The following is a 12766-nucleotide window of genomic DNA, read 5'->3' as shown; positions in this document are numbered from 1 at the left end:
CAAAGCAAACACAGAAAACAATTCATATTTATTACACATAGTATTTTACACCATTCTTTTAAAAATAGTCAATGTGCAACTTTATATACCAAATATACATTGTCCGCGGTATGGGCTTTAGTATAAATTTTACTCCATCTTTACAAATTCAGGATTTATGAATGTTGTATTGAAACTGGAAATTAAAAATTGGATACATAACATGTTTATTACAAAAAAAGTGGGAAAAGAAGTAAAAAAGTTCCTTATAGGAGTAAATTCAGTAAATAAATAGATGTCATCAGGGACCGTCCATTTAGGGGAGAGCTTTCTGTACAAAACTGAAGTCATGTGCTCTTCTGGTTGGTAGATAATGTTTGTAATAAATATTTTTTGGTAGATGGTTCAAAACTAGAGTTGAAAAAAAATTAAAAATAAATGCTGAATGTACTAATTTTTTCCCCTACAGGGTTGAAAAGTAATGGGGGTCACTATAGGAATTCAGTGTGAATCTACATTGTTTGCAAACAAGGCCATGTGAATGCCCAAAAATGCCGCATGATCCTATGTTTTTATTGTTGCAAAAGATAGGGCTACATTTGTACTTTCATGAATGATATATGAAAGTTTCTAATTTCTAAAAGTAAATCAGGTATAAATTTATTTCCATACATAGATTAGCATTAAAGTCAATGGGAGATTTTTTACTGAATTTACTCCTGTACGACTGATAAATAAGCAATTTAAATTGGAAATGAAAGATCAAAATTATTTTTTTCAGCCTGTTTTATATCAGACACAATACTAGAATATATTGTATTAAGTAAGGTTGTTAAACATAAAAAAAAATTGAACAAAGAGTCGATATTAAGATGTTAACCCCAAAAATGTTCGGCATATTAAAAAAATATTTTTAATCACATGAAATGACGTACTAATAAGCCTTATTTTGATTCTTTATCATATTCCAAACTTGATATGCAAATGTTTTCAATTATTTATACATTTACTGAATTGAAAATCATGTTATAGTTATCCCATGTTTCTATTTATAATTATTCCAAACAAAACTAGAATTTAAACTTGGATTGCAATGCTTTCTCTATAGACCTGTCGTAAAGAAATTTATTGATACTGGTAACAAAAATTAACACACGTACCATTGTTATTTAACCTTTGTCGAACTATACATTCATGTACTTATACCTAGTTCCGTACATGTGTACTGGATTTATGTTTCATATAACTATGCGATACACTTATAGTAAAGCAGCATGTGATAATACTTAGAAGAATACTTACCGATATATAAATAGATATTTCTATATTTAAATATGTGTATGAAAGTCGAATTTACATATCTAATTCAACCAGTCAACTACTTTTCGTACGATCTGTATCCGCCACTGATATACTTTATGTATTTAAATGTCTGCATTGTTGTCAAATTTACGTATCCCATCAGGTCAGTCAACAACAAAGTACTATCGTATTAACTTTATCCATAAAAATCACAGTGGCTATCAATTGTATAGAAAATAATTCTAATACTTTAAATAACCAATATGTAGGAATAAGATTACATTTATATTATAACATGTTCATACAACAGTTGGTCATGTGTAGCGATACGGTGTTTCAACCGTGAAAATGTAAATCCTGTTACAAGCCATTTTTGTATTACTGTTATGTGTTTTATTATATGAAATATGGATTCAGGAAAAGAACGTGTAAATACAGTGTTTATTCGAAACAAGATGTCAGATGACGACATTGGTCATGAACAAGGAGTTAGAGATTTCGAATTCTGGTACACGTATATTTTCTTTGCTCTTGTTGTAATTTTCTTTGCAGTTACAAATAGATTAATCAAACATTATGGAACACCGAAGTCATCATCATCTTCAGTGTATGATTCGTGGTTATGGAGAAACCTGTCTGTGTCGTTACTACACGGATTGTTGGTTGGTATTTGGAGTATAATGAGGTATGTTCAGCGCGAGTTATATCCCCTATAGAAAATGAATTCATATTGACACAATGCAAACCGATTGTCATCGGTTCGAAAAAAAAAGATACAGGCGGCTGTCATGGTGCTTCAATAATTTTGTAATATCACTTATGATGGTCTTTTAAGATCAACGTTAATAGCATGAAGACAATTAATAGAAAGGAAAAAAATAGCAGAACGTGAAAATAGATTCCTTATCATTTAAAAAAGAATGAATTAAACATGCAAAACTTTGTAAGATTTATAATAACTAATATACTGTAAAAAAATGTCTTTCTCGGATTCTTGCAACAGTATGCCATTATATACAAAATTAAATCTGTATATCATGTTTTAGATAATTATGATATTGATCGGTTAAGAACGTTCGCCGAAGAAAATCGCACCCATCATTTATATTTGCCTTTTTATATAAATATAATACATTTACAACTAAAACTACTGATTTTGTTTTAAAATCTTTGAAATTTTCAACATTGTGTTATCATTCCCCTGACAATGTTATATTATTTGCATGAAGAAAATCTGTTTTATATTGGAATAATCCAAATATAAAATAATAATCAAAGTAGGTCAGATAAATCATATTGTTATAAAGGCTCACACAGAATAGAACAAAACGGGTCGTAACAATAGTTGAATGGCCATTTAATTAGAAATAGTTATAACACGGCCGACACTCGGCTAACCGAGAGATTGGTCGGTTAATCTATATTGAGTATAAGGCTATATCGGCGGTTGGTCTGTTAATCGGGTTGGCTAATGTCTGTTAATCAGGTGTTATCGAGAAAATCATTGCAAGTTCAGTATGTTTTATTATATAACTTTTTAAATATATTTTTATCATAAAAATTATTCATGTCTGACAAAACAATTCAATGTACTGAATCCAGTGATGTAATTATATTTTGTCTAGCTTCGATAAACGATCTATTAAATGAAAAGGCGGGTTACTCGCCAATAAATTCATACACATTTAATACACACAAAATGTACACAAAAAGACATGTTGGTTGAATTTACTTGCATGCAATATTTTGAACATCGAAAAAAGACAGGCATTATGTTTTTTAACTACATTAATATCATTGTGTGAAAAATCTACACGAAAATCTGACTTTTGGTGACATTAATCAATTTTTATTTAAAACCTGGACTGTTAATGGGTCGGATGTATAAAACCAGGTCTGTTAATTGGTCTGTTCAGAGTAATGAATGGCAGTAAAGCATAATTTTATTGCTATATGGGGTGTTATCGGATCAAATGGGTAGGCTCAAGAAGAGCGGCTAAAATATATGGAAAAAAACATATGAAGAATGAAACATAAAATATACGCAAACAACACATGAACAATGAACAATTTAGACAATGGAAATTGAAATTTGATAAAAATGGTTTCAAAAAATGTAATATTAAAGTAATATTAATTTCATTCAAGTATGGTCCCATATATCATGTAGATTCTGTTAAATTGTCATGAATGATACCACTTTGTCATCTACATTGGTAACCAGTATATAAATCAGAGATAAACGTCGTAATGTAACTAAACATCAGTAAGTAAAATATATTGGGATCATAATATAAAGAAAAGAGAAAGAATAAATGAGTATCAAATTAAATGTAGAGAAAAGTGACATAACAATCTAAAGAATACAAAAATAAAAAAAACACCCCCAATCCGGACCTTCATGGTATACACGCGAAGAATCTGGAGAATAAAAGACAATATGCAGATCAAATTTATTCGTTCATTGTTTAATCATACGTTTTTTGATTGAGTTAAGTCTGCCAATTGATATTTTATCGTATGTTTTTCTTTGTTGTGATGTTATGCTATTGTTTCAGAAAAAGGGAGAAGGTTTGGATCCATTAAAACGTTTAATCCCGCTGCAAATGTTTGCACCTGTCCTAAGTCAGGAATCTGATGTACAGTAGTTGTCGTTTGTTTATGTAATATATACGTGTTTCTCGTTTCTCGTTTTGTTTATATAGATTAGACCGTTGGTTTTCCCGTTTGAATGGTTTTACACTAGTAATTTTGGGGCCCTTTATATCTTGTTGTTCGGTGTGAGCCAAAGCTCCGTGTTGAAGGCCGTACTTTAACCTATAATGGTTTACTTTTTAAATTGTTATTTGTATGGAGAGTTGTCTCATTGGCACTCACACCACATCTTCCTATATCTATTTTAAGGATAGTAGAGAGTGATGCGTTGCTTAAAAAAGAGAAAACCCTGGGTGTTGAAACAGTAACGGATTGCGATGTACTCAAATTGGTGAAAAAAGAAGATGTGATATGATTACTAATGAGACAACTCTCCACAAGAGACCAAAATGACACAGAAATTAACAATTATAGGTACCCGTACGGCCTTCAACAATGAAAAAAGTCAATACCGCATTGTCAGCTATAAAAGGCCCCGAAATAATAATGTGAAACAATTCAAACGAGAAGTTTATACGCGGACAACTGCAGTTCTCCTCTTCACTTATGTAGAAAGGAACTAAACGGAATAAAATGAATTAAAACTTAAAATAACCAAATGTAGTTGCATTCGCTTCTTTCCATTAACTTCTTTAGGATGATTTGTAAACAACATATGATTAAGTAATAGAAGAAAATAACCAGTCGAATTAGGGTTAAACATCCAGAGACACATATTATGTGCATATGATAACAATATATACAGTGTTGTATTAGAAAGACATTTTCAGTCGGATTTTAGATAGTACTACTTTGAACAGACTTAAAAATAAAGGCTGATTGAATCGTTAATAATAAATTAATGCATATTCCAGCGGCCAATCCATATCACGCTATATTAAAGTGAAACACTCTTCAATAAAATGCACAAAAGGTCAAAACTAATATGCTCTGAATAGAAGGATACTGTTGCACCATATTGTTATTTTTTCTAACTGAAGAACATCTCATTCTTAACTTGTTCAATGGGGAAATATAAAGGTAGCAAAACTATTGTCGTGGCTAAATAACTCTTAACTGACACAATTTTAATTGTCCAACCCATTAACAGACTTTATTCCTACAGTTTTAACTAAAACGGTGTTTTATTCACGTTATATTACAATTATGAAATATTTACTAATGTCAATTTTTTTTTTAGAACCAAAGTACTATTTTGTGTCCTTTAAATGATATATACAATTGTTTGTTTCGCCTTTTATTAAAAAAATGCTATACGTATAAGCATAAATACTACATACTTGCGCGTCGCCTTTTAGTTTTACTATAAAATGCGCCGACTATGAATTTTTTTAACAGGTGGAAAATATTCTATGAAAGATATAATTTTGTCAGACACTTTTTCTTTTTTGATTTGGTTCTTATAATATGCAAAAAATTTGTATATTTAACAGAGTTTAACATTAAAATGTGCGTTTTACTCTTAAAAGACGTATAACCAACCCGATTAACAGACCAACCGCCGATATAGCCGCATACTCAATATAGATTAACCGACCAATCTCTCGGTTAGCCGAGTGTCGGCCGTGTATAACAGTTGCAAATCTTCTTAATATAGTACTTAAACCACATTGATTTAAATTGTTAAGGACATTTCTAGTGATTATATATGTATATGTTTGTGTGCGTATTTCATTGTATCTATCCTTTGTTTATTGGTTTTAAATAATTCGAATTTTCTTTGAAAGACATGTTTTATAAAGGTCGTTCCTCATTACAAATAAAACACCTCGGATGTAATTTTGTAGCGTGTTCATCTCAAATACAGGAGGTCTACAGGAGATCACAGATTTAGTTGTGAGCTGGCCAAATCATAGATTTGAAACTAGTATTTGCTGCTTCTCTGCTAAGCACTCAGCATCATTAAGGAGTTAGAGCAAATGCTGGTCGACACAGAGTCCGAAAAATGTTTCGGTTATACTGACATTTATTTCATCGGTAACCTGATGAACTAGTATTTTAAAAATCCGACCCAGCGTGTCTTACACAAAGCATTGTTCATATTTATAACGCATTAATATATTTTGTACTTATATTGCTTCCATTTTTTTTAACAACAGTCGTTCAATATTTCGTACATTAAACCGGGATTATGGGTCAATAATTATATTGTACTGTGCCGTAACAAAAATAGCAATCATTTTGAAAAGAATTATTTACGATATTTCAATATAAACATAGTAACAAGTATTCCATTTATCATGTTATATATATATCGATAACAGAGCAATTTAATTTCAGAATTTTGATTATTTTATGTTTCTATTATCAAACAATGATATATAAATAAGATTTAAAGACCATTTTCACCGGTTGAAACAAACGTTAGTTTGTGTTATAAAATGTTATGTATGTATCCAAGCTCAAAAAAAGTAAATAAAAATACAGAACGCCATGAAAAATTTAAACGGAAGTCATCCATCAATTGGCAAAATCAAAAAGTTAAAAGACGTCAAACAAATGGAAAGCTGTCATATTCCTGACTTGGTACAGACATTTCCTTAAGTAGAATAGGATGGATAAAATCTTGTTTTATATCTTGCTTAACCTTTCACTTGTATGCCAGTCGCATAAAATTCCATTATATTGAATACAATGTGTCAGCAAAAGAAAAGTCCTACCGCGAACTGCTCGTAAATCTCACAAACACTTTAAAGACCGATGTTTATTTTTTGGCGATGACAGCGCAGTACATAAACTCACTGTCGTATAACTATCAGTGACATGCAATATTTGCTAACGCAAATGGAAGATATAAAAAAAAACGTTTTCATTAATTTGACAAATATTCAGATTTAAGTCGAATTAACAACCAGAAAGAAAAAAAAAAGACAGCAGTAGTATGCTGTTGTGCAACAGTCATAATACAAACCCGGGTCAGAAACTACAACTGAGAGAAACACATAAGAGACGACGAACAGATGAAAAACATTCCATAAAAGACACAGTAAGATTTAGAATCACAAATCTCCAACATAATATACGAAGAAACTCCGGTGTTAGGGTAGTTTCCTCTCCACTAGTGACATACATCGTGAAGAGTAATCAGTCGTATTCTATGTCATCACTATCCATGAATAGAGAAGTTTACCAAATTGAAAACAATATATTCAAAATAATATGTTATGTTATTAATTTTACTTTATAGACTCGACCATTTTAACCTACACAATTAACAACTTTTAAAAATTATGCTTCTAAAAAATACTAGTGGAATTAGGTTAAATATATCACTGAATATGTTATGTTATACGCAATCAACAGAAATCACAGATTCGAAGCATTGTCTTTAATTATATATTTTTAGCTTTTTTGACCATTTAGAAGATAGCCCAACAATATATGAAGATCCGCTGTATTATTTTAATACCTCATCGTATTTAATGATGATAGCTTCAACTGGTAAGATATCGTAAGATATTCGGCTTGTACTTACCTGCTAAGGGAGTCTGACGAGCACCTGCGTTATACCATTACAACCAATCTTCATAGTAGAGGGGTGGAAGGTAGCAGAGAGACAGTCAAACTGATAGATCGAAAATAAAACTGACAACGCCATGGCTAAAGAATAAAACGACAAACAGTAAAATAAAAGTACAAAAGACACAACATAGAAAACTAAAGACTAAACTACAGGAATCCCACATAAAACTGGGGGTGATCTCAGGTGCTCCGGAAGGGTAGGCAGATCCTGCTCCACATGTGGCTCTAATCGTGTTGCTCATGTTATTACAAACCCGGTAAATTGTCTTATTCGGTAGGTCACATTCGTGGTGAAAAGGGAAGTGGATTGTAGTTAGGACATATAGATTATCGCCGGTAGATTGCAGATTGTAATTAGTTTCCATACTTTGTAAATATTTTTATGCTCTGAAAAAAACTGAATGATAGAAATTTAAATCAAATGTGAAACGATAGGTTTCATGAATACGTTTTGAAAATAAAAACTAAAAATATCCTGAGCTCAAATTCGTCTTTACAACAAAATGTGAGTAGATAAAGATAATTTTATCCAACCTTAAAACTGAAATATGTTAGTTATATCAGATGTCTTGTTAAAACTTTGCTGTTGTGAAATATTTGAATTAATAAAAAATGATATCATCAGATAACATCATTTTTGCTTAATTTAAATTTCAAATCACACACAAATAATTTGTTGGTATAACTTGCTTAAGAGAAGGATCATTAACTCTGATGATCGACCTAATAACTTTCAATACTAGTTGTTTAGCGATATTCCGCAGCCCCAAATGCAGCCGGGGATGACATACCACCAAAATAAACGTACATTAATACTACTAATATAGTGATACACATGTACATATGAATAGTAGAGTAACTATAGGTTCGACCGAAGTGTGTAACAAACTACATAGTACTATATGCAACATGTGTATTTTATTAGGAAACATGCAGTATATGTCTGGATTTGGCTATACTTAGTTATCAAAGGTACCAGGATTATAATTTAGTACGCCAGACGCGCGTTTCGTCTACATAAGACTCATCAGTGACGCTCATATCAAAATATGTAAAAAATGTGCCAAATACGGCTAAGGTAATCTATGCCTGGAATAAGAAAATCCGTAGTTTTTCGAAAAATTCAATGTTTTGTAAACCGGAAATTCATACAAATGACCACATTATTGATATTCATGTCAACACCGAAGTGTTGACTACTGGGCTGGTGATATACAAGTTATATCTTTTTTGAATTGTTCAGCCATTAAACGTATGGCAACTTTTTTTTCAAAAAGTTTGTTCATTTAATGTCGAAATACGCATCTGGTGCAGTAAAATATTGCTATACCGTTGCTGTTATTGTTATTAAAAGTAAATATTACTCTTATGCTTTTGTTTACTAGTTCACCGAGCTATGGTAAAGATAACCATTACGTCTTTTACAGAACATGTACATTAATATTCAGAATTTACTCGGTCTAAATTTATAAAATGCTCACGAAGGCACTACATCGTTATGAGCAAGAGTATTGTAAATAATAAATAAATTATATATACGCCTAAAAAAGTCACAATACAACAAAAATATGAAAAGAGGACAAAGTAAATATAAGATTCAATAGATATTTCGGATAGCAGATATATTTCATCAGTATTCCTATTATGATATATGTAATGCATCATATTAATGTATTCTGATTTTAATGATTGACGAAATGACAGTTTTGCAGAAGATCTATTTTGTGTAGAATATGTACCACTTTCTGGTATGTTATATTTGTTAGGGTCCTTATGTTATGTAATATCTTGATTTATTTCAGCGTATTTCTTCTACGACGCAATGGATATTGTATTAAGTCGGGTAATAAAAAAGAACGTAGAGATAATTATACACCATTTTGTTGTAAGTATTTTTTACTTTCTTACATAGATCAAAATATGCAGTACCAATCTTATTTTGTTTTTCTTTCATATACAAAGTCTTAAAAATGTACAGCTTCGTGTGTGTACTGTTGCGATTTTGACCATATATTCTGTCATCTACTTATTTTTACATTTATACTGCCTAATAACAAAAAGATAATACATGTTGAAAATATTCATGACACAAATTCGTTGTACATTTGATTAAACCAAACGCAAAATGAACGGAGCTTTATTGCTGTTCTTCATTTTCAAATCAATATTAATGAGAATTTCATCATAGAGCAAATATTTACACGACACTGTCTTGTGTGCCGTTTTGTTTATTATTGCTTACATATTTGTTTGTTTTTATTGTGATTAAGAATTTTACACATGTTGACTTTTATTCCCTTTTTATACATTTTTTACCTATTATGTCTGTTTGCTTTGTTCACACAATGTTGTCAATATAATGGAGTTATAATATGCGAATGTTATACAAGTGAGAGAGTAAGCTAGTTATAAAACTAGTTTTAATCCACCATTATCTGCATAAGAAAATGCCTGCACGAAGTCATGCATTTGACAGTTGTTATCTATTCGTTTGTTGTGTGTGAGCATTTGAATTTGTTATTTGCTTGCGCTATTTTTGTTATTTACTATTCGCTAGAAAATCAATTTCACAAATCAATATCAAACAATTGAAATTGAATTTTATTTTTCAGATTTTATTTTCATTTGGATATTACTGGCACGCCAAAGTTGGAATCGGATATGCCCATTTGAGCTTACTGGCCGAATTCAGCAGCTTCTTACTCCACGCTAGGAAACTAACGAGGATTATAGGATATTCGTCCGATTCTTTACAGTATCACATATTTTCAATTGTAAATCTGGTCTCTTTTTTCATTTTACGATTAATTCCTCTTTCTATTGTTGTGTCTAATATCTATCCAGAATATTTCTTAATGCGGGTACATCTATTTTATTTTACTACTTTATCTATATCGGCGATAATTATATGGATTATAAATATTGGTTTCTTTCTGAAGTTAATACGAACTGACTTTATACGTTTGAAACAGAAAAGGAAATAAGAAATGAATGATCGAAGTATAGAGGTGTTAAAAATAGGAAGACATCGACACTGCTTATATAACATGTATTTTGCATACTGTATTTTTTATACGAAAATATTTGGTGTTCTACTTTTTTTACATATTTATATTTACAAATCCGATGTTTACATTGACCTGTGATTTTTTAATATATTTATAACTTCAGTTGTACTATTTTACGGAATAAAACATTTGCCACTGGACGTAAAGCAATCAACAATCAATCAATCAGCATTTTACGGAAAAACAACTTCACTTATAACGTTATGGCAGATTTGGTTGGTGTAACAATTTGGAAAGTGCCAATTTGCAGTTGCATATTTTCAAACAAGACCAAACACTTGCTTTATTTCTTCTCTGTTGTTAGAAATTATATATATAATTTTGTTTTTGACAATTTTTCGATGGTGGTATCATCATATGAAATCTACCCGAAGTAGAACCACTGACAATTCAATGCAGGGAAGCGTGATTCTAATAAGTTGGTCGAGGATTATGCGCTTGGTCTCAGTAACTATGGGATTTCTGCATCTTGTAATTGATTTTCTTGTGCTTTAGTTTTCTATTTGTTTGCACAATGTTTAAAAGTTTACGTTAAATTCAATACTTTTCTAAACTTATGACAAATTAGAACTAGTATATACACTTTTCTATGTTTTTGATATTGTGTGGATACCTTTAGATAGTTTATGTCCCTAGTTTTGTTTTAGGTGAGTCTCTCAATTGCGTAATCAAGAATCGCCCTTTTGCATACAAGCTGTAAAAATTTAACAAAGTATGCAATGAGTACATGATATACAAGTATTGCGATCCTATCAAAATATAACCTATGTTTAAAGTCTGAATATTTCGTTCAAATATTGCTTTGTCTTGCTACTCTATGATAAATTTCTTCTGAAAGTGGAGAAGACAAAAAAATCATTACAAAATCTTATATTAATCTATTGAACTTTCATACTATTATCAAAAGCCTTTAACAACAAACAACACTTTATATTCAAGTATTTTAACAAAAAAGAAAAACAACTAGATTTGCCATTGCAAGCAATAGCGGATGGCACCCTTTCCCCATTGCCAGACCAGCGGCAGCCATTCGGAAAATTTTTGTTGTTTCCATGGCAACGGCGGCCATTTTGAAAATTCGAAACTCAAAAGTTTAGTCTACATAAGCTAGGCAAAATTTGTTATAAGTTTTATTAAATTTAAAGCATTTTGAAGTTTTTCATAATTTTGCTGTTCCCATGGTAACGGCGGCCATTTTGAATATTCCAAAGTCAAACCCCCGCTGCAATTTTTTCCCTCCATAATCATATATACCATCATATACCATTTAATGTCTCTAGAATAGATTTAACATTGATGTTCTGGAATGTTCTGTGAAAATTCAAAGTTTTGACCTTTTTGCATTGTTTCCATGGTAACAACAGATATTTTGGAAATTCCAACGCCAAATTCCACATCTTCCAATGTTGTTCATCGTTACTGTGAAGTTTCATTAAGTTTTGAGCATTTTGATATTTTTGAAATTTTTGGTGCAGTTTCCATGGCAACATAGTAGTTCCAATGAGTACCAAAATCATCCAACACCTGTATATAGTGGGCACCTACATTGTATTAAAATATAATGATTCTGAGTTAAAGCATATCCAAACAGTTCACCAAAACAAAAAACTGGATTTTTTCACATTTGTTCTGTTTCCATGGAAACGGTAGCCATCTTGAACCATTCCATGCTTCCTGCAACTCTGCACGTGGGGGTCCTTACTATAGTAGAGTTCCATCAACATTGGTCCATTGGATTTTGAGAAATCACCTGGACAAAATTTGTTGCAAGAAAAAAAATATGAAAAAAAAGAAACGTAGAATAACAATATGTCACCCCAACTCCGTTGAGGGTGCCATAACTACAACGACTGGTTTACACATGACTGGCTTCGGATAGGAACATACAGAATGTGTAAGGCTTAACATGTTTGAAAGTGCTAAACCCTCCCTTTATCTCGGTCAGTGTGGTAATAACAAAACATAAGAACATTATATTCTGTTCATAAACAAGTTTCTGCTCAAATTTCATAAAATTCCATGACGTTTGACAAAGTTATTTAAGTCTAAAAAATGTGAAACAACAAACTGAACTCAAATGTTGTCGCTGCAGACACCGACGACGTTATTTGCTGTCTCGCAGGTGCAACAGAAAGGATTAACAATATCTTCTTTCGCCTAACCTAAAAATTGGCGGTAAACAATAAAAAAAGGCTGTACTATATATTATCATATAATAAAAAGATGGACGCGGAATTGAT

At 31.2% G+C, this 12766-nt stretch overlaps 1 long non-coding RNA gene across 1 annotated transcript; it reads left to right on the top strand.

The window, feature by feature from the left end:
• The first annotated feature begins 1394 nt into the window (after nucleotides 1–1394).
• LOC143056027 (uncharacterized) lies at nucleotides 1395–10666 on the top strand. The gene is made up of 4 exons (XR_012972211.1): nucleotides 1395–1966; nucleotides 7283–7377; nucleotides 9261–9343; nucleotides 10071–10666. It is a non-coding gene; the product is annotated as an uncharacterized LOC143056027 (long non-coding RNA).
• The last annotated feature ends 2100 nt before the right edge of the window (nucleotides 10667–12766 follow it).

This window comes from Mytilus galloprovincialis, chromosome 13 (assembly GCF_965363235.1).
Source record: "Mytilus galloprovincialis chromosome 13, xbMytGall1.hap1.1, whole genome shotgun sequence".
In the NCBI taxonomy this organism is placed as follows: domain Eukaryota; kingdom Metazoa; phylum Mollusca; class Bivalvia; order Mytilida; family Mytilidae; genus Mytilus; species Mytilus galloprovincialis.
The sequence above is the reverse complement of the archived record's forward strand: the minus strand, read 5'-3'. Positions and strand labels throughout refer to the sequence as shown.